The sequence below is a fragment of the Brassica oleracea genome, chromosome C4 (assembly GCF_000695525.1).
Source record: "Brassica oleracea var. oleracea cultivar TO1000 chromosome C4, BOL, whole genome shotgun sequence".
Lineage (NCBI taxonomy): Eukaryota > Viridiplantae > Streptophyta > Magnoliopsida > Brassicales > Brassicaceae > Brassica > Brassica oleracea.
The window spans coordinates 28,877,297-28,882,685 of NC_027751.1; the positions used below are offsets into that span (position 1 = coordinate 28,877,297).

At 35.1% G+C, this 5,389-nt stretch overlaps 1 pseudogene; it reads right to left on the reverse strand.

The window, feature by feature from the left end:
* Positions 1–3,743: 3,743 nt before the first annotated feature.
* The window catches only part of LOC106338585, a 2,699-nt pseudogene continuing 1,053 nt past the window's right edge, over positions 3,744–5,389 (reverse strand).

Consider the following 5,389-nt stretch of genomic DNA (forward strand, 5'->3'; position numbering starts at 1 on the left):
TTTGGATGATTGAACACACTGAGCGGCTAGATCTAGGGTTTTAGGTTCTCTTTGATCTTGTTGCTCTCCGATCATGTTGCTCTTGAATCTTCTTGTCACTCTTGTAACCCTTCAAACCAGATCTAAATAAAACGTCTTTAGCCATCCCATTTCTGACTTCTCCCATCTTAGTCGACTGAATCCCGTTCACACTGAGCGGCTAGATCTAGGGTTTTAGGTTATCTCTTTGATCTTGTTGCTCTCCGATCTTGTTGCTCTTGAATCTTCTTGTCACTATTGTAACCCTTCAAACCAGATCTAAAGAAAACGTCTTTAGCCATCCTATTTCTGACTTCTTCCATCTTAGTCGACTGAATCCCGTTCAAACGTGACATGTCGATTTTGGCAGAATTAGTTAGCATGTGTCCCAACAAATTTCTTATAAGACTTTGATGCGTTTATCCAAATTGAGATTCTCCTTGTTCGTCGTAATCTGACCACATGGTCCGGTTGTCTGGACATACGCGAAGGATTTACCTGAACTGCCCAATAAATCATTGACCAAGACCAAACCGACCCAATGCTAATTCAAGATCAAACAAGCAAATTGAAGATTGGAGATCAAACCGGTCCAAATTTGTTCTCGACCAACAATCAAGGCTAAACTGGACTTACTATCTTCAACATCCAAGCCGATTCATCTAGCTGTCCAAGTTCACCCTCACCCATTCAAGCAACCGTCAACCTTCATAAAGGAGGGGCACGCTCCAAGCCAAGGTAAGAAAATAATCTGAAATAATTTGAATTCATTTGAAACCAAAACATTTTCAAATGTTCTTATTTGTTCAAATCTATCATTCAACGAAGTAATAGCCATATCCACAACGACAAGGAAATAATTAATTTTAAAATCATCTTTAGATGTTTGAATTACTTCATTATGATCACTTTCATCAAACTGTTTTTTTTTCTAAAACATCGACGCTTTTTGGGAAATATAGCATCAATACCCATCTCATGAGCAAGATCTTTAGCCATGTTCATACTAGAGCTAAATCCATCATGTCTATATTTCTCAAAAAAAGACATTACGCCTTCTACTTGTTTCATATGGCATTATCAATACATATAGTTTTATCTTGTAATTTCTTACCTACCATATTAATAGCAAATAAAATATCATGCCAAATAACAATACCAAACAAAAACTCAAAATTCTCAAGTGCATCAATCAAACTTTCAGTTTCACTTTTTGAAATAGCATCATCACACAAATCATATAGTTCAATTAAGGCTGCTCTTATTTGAGGAGCTTGATATCTTATAACTTTTACACTTTTTATTCGCCTCTCCCATCTAGTATTAGACAAACTTTTTACTGTAAAACATGAAATATGCTTAAGTAAAATATTCCATCTTTTTGTAGAGCTCGAAAATAAAGTGTATATGCGTTGCACAATCCCAAAAAAAAGAAACAGCTTTCACACAAGAATGTGTAATAACAACAAGATTCAAGCTATGACAAGCACATGGCATAAACAATGCTTTTCAATTAATTTCAAGCAATCGTTTTTGAACTCCTTGGTGTTTTCTTTTCATATTAGAACCTTTATCATAACCTTGTCCCCTCACATTTTTAATATCAAGATCAAGAGACTTAAGAGCACTTTGTAATTCGTTAAACAAGCCTAGTCATGATGTATCATCTACTTTAAGAAACTCTAAGAAATACTCTTCAATTCTAATATTTTTATCTGAGACATTCACACATCGTACAATTATACTCATTTGCTCTTGATGACTCACGTCTGGTGTACAATCAAGGATAACAGAAAAATATTTTGCTTCTTTAATAACACTTGTGATAGAAAGTCTAACCTTATATGTGAGAAGAGAAATTAGCTCGTTTTGAATGTTATGACCAAGATAGTGGTGATGTACCTCATGAGTTTGGATGTGTCTTATATGATCCTGTATAATCACATCAAATTCAGCAATCCTCTCAATCATTCCTAAAAAATTACCATTACTATCTTGGTAAAGTTTTTCATTTGATCCTCGAAAAGCTAAATTTCTTTTTGAAAGACATTTAACTACATCAATTATTCTATATAAAACTTGTCTCCAACGTTCTTTTTCTTTTGTGATCTCATGCTGAAATTCTTTATCAATGGTCAAATTATTTTGAAGTCTAACTTTAGATTCATTCCAAGTTCTCATGTTAGCCATATGCTCCTCACTTTTTTCATGACCTTTTAGTCTATCACCAATATGTTTCCAATCTCTTAGTCCTTGATTTGCTAATAAACTGACATTTCCATGAGATTTAAACAACTTACAACAAAAACAGTAAACTTTATATTCATGTTTTGAGTAAATTAACCATTTTCTATCAACAATTTCTCCATTACACAACTTTCTGAAATAATGCCTATATGCAAAATGCCTTTTAGTTTTATCATCAATGGGAAACTCAAGATTCATATCTCTTTTGGGTTCTTTTTCAATTAGCAAATCTCTTGTTATGTTATCAACACTATTCCAATTTCTAAGATCATAGATATCAAAAGGAGGAAATGATGGCTCATCATCATCTAATGTTTCAAAATTAGAAGGATTTGACTCATTCTCATGAGATTCCACATTCGTTTTTGCTCTAGAACTCACAGTATTTTTTTTAACAGATTTATCTAAAGCTCCCCTCTGAGATTCTACAAATTGTTCATTAAGTTTTTTTCTTTTTCTCTTATCATTCCCACACAACACCATGACTTTAAAATTAAAAGAACAATATCACCTGGAATTGAGGTCCAAAATAGGCCTAGTCCAAAATACTCAATAGCACCAACAAAAATTATGTAACTGCAACCAAAAAATTCAGAAAGAGTTAGAATATAAAAATCTGAAACAATAAACTAAGAGAGTAAAAGATATAGATATAATCAATTAAACAAACCTCTACTTTGAAAAGGGATCTCACTAACTGATCAGTGAATAAAATATATATTTTGGTTTGTGATTTTCTGTTGTTCACTTTTGTTGGATTCAAGAGCTTCTCTTTACCGTCAACGGTAAGATTAGAAACTAGGAAGCATAAATAACTTTTTGTGTTTTGTCTTTATGTAGGTTAATTAGGTTTAGCTGATTATGAGCTTTTTATTATAGGATTATTAAACTATTTGATTCTTTAATAAACTAAAATGGACCTCTTACAATTAGTCAAATTACATTAAATTGTTTTTGGACCCTTGGGCCCAGGGCCATTGCCCCACTTGCCATAGTCCAAAGCTACATGTAGCATAGAGTCGTCCATCAATAACTGTTGTTTGAAGAAATTTTCAGACGAGGATTGAAGAACATTACACACTCATCTCATCTGTCTGTGGAGATCTGTTCACAACTTCTTTTTTCTTTTTGTTAATTCTTGATCAAGCTGTTTGGATAACAATGGCTTGCTTATGCGTTTTGTTATCAATTAATCACACTGTTCTCCAAAAACCAAGAGATATACATTTTTCCTATCATCATTGCTTTTTATACCTTTTTCATCGTTTGAACAAAGACGGTGATAAACTACCCTCTGCAGGTGTGGAATGAGGCTAAAGAACATATAGACATGAAAAATGATCTCATCAAATACTCCTAACGATTCTAAAGCCCTCTGTATCATGATCCACTACAATTCAACATCGTAGCCAGCAGGGAGTTTTGCGTTCACATCTAAATAGGCTTGAATGGGACACATGTTTTCAAAATCCCTAAAATTACAAATGTAACGCCTTGGCTTGTGGTGGTGCCTCTGGTTTAGGCATCATGTTTGGTTTGTTCATTATTGAATTGCAAAAGATGTGCAATTCCTTACCCTTGCTTTTTACATCAGCTAATAAGAGAACAGGTGGTTCATACTTGACAAGCGGCTTCTGCTGCTTCTCTCGAAGTCATGCTTTTGCTTTTGCACACTCTTCTGATAGAGGTTTACATATGTTCGCCTCTACGATCCAACACAATGCTTCAATTGAAACACATAATTGGTAGTTCCACTTGTAGAAATCCGTAAATAAGAAGAACTTCTCCAGTAATGAAATCAAGAATTGAAGAATGTTTTAGACTCAAGAAGAAACAACAATCAATATTTTCTGAATGAATCTGAAAACAAACAATCGACTCTGTTTAATACTCTGTTTCTAACGACTCCAACGAACTAGACCCTCCTTCCAATCGGATAACGCTATGTGTACTCGTCATTCTAAGCTGACTCGTTGACTCTAACAAACTCCTTCTGCCAATAACCCGCTGACACGTGGCTTCAATAACTTCATCTTTATATCTGTATCAAATCTCCCCTGGTTGAAGCAACTTGACCACAAGGCTCAAATGATGGAAACTTCTTTTGGATATCAAATAAGAATTCCCAAGTTGCTTATTCTTCTGTGTGGTTCTGCCACTTGACTAGTACCATTGTCGAAGCTCCCCCTTGGTGTTTTACCATTTTCCTCTCCACGAAATATTCTGGTTCTTTAACAACGACATCATGAACCATAATAGGCAAATGATGAGTTGTTTGAACACTTCCCACTGAACCATAATATTCTAGTTCTTTAACAAAGACATCATAAACCATAAAAATGGTTTCATTTTTCCATTAGTCTCTCTTGTTTCACTCCTTCTTCTTGTCTAACATTCAACACTCCTCTCTGTTGATTGTTACACGACTGTACTTTCTGCCCACTCTAATTATTAGAACTTTTTTCTCGAATGTGTGTTTCTCGTACAGTTCCCCAACACTCCTCTCTGTTTAATACTCTGTTTTTAACGACTCCAACGAACTTCACCCTCTTTCCAATCGGATAACGCCACATGTACTTGTCTGTCTAAGATGACTCGTTGACTCTAACAAACTCCTTCTGCCAATAACCAGCTGACACATGGCTTTGATGACTTCTTCTTTATATATGTATCATCTTTCAAGACCTGTTGCTTCTTCTTTGGTTCGATGTGGTCAAACTTGGATTCATTAGAGAGAGCATCATCTCTATACATGTTGACACATCGAACAAGCTCATCTGTGACCGGCACTCTTCCCGCCACTCCTTGCAACGTATTTCGACGGAGTCACCAACCTCCTGGAGCTTTTTCAGCTTTGCAACATAGACATCTTTAATCACATCTTGCCCATCTTCAAACAACCAATCCTTCACCTCTTGCAGCTTAGCCAGGAATGTTTCCTTCTCTGACTCAGAGATATATTCTTCGTATATGTTACTCAGTTTATTTTACATATCCTTACCATATGTCTTAATAAAATTCTTCATGTGCTTGGTTTTTTTCCATGTCACTGTCTTGCAAAGCCATTATATGTTCTTCCAACGTAACAGTTTGAACATCCTTTGATTTCAAGGCACCGTAGACC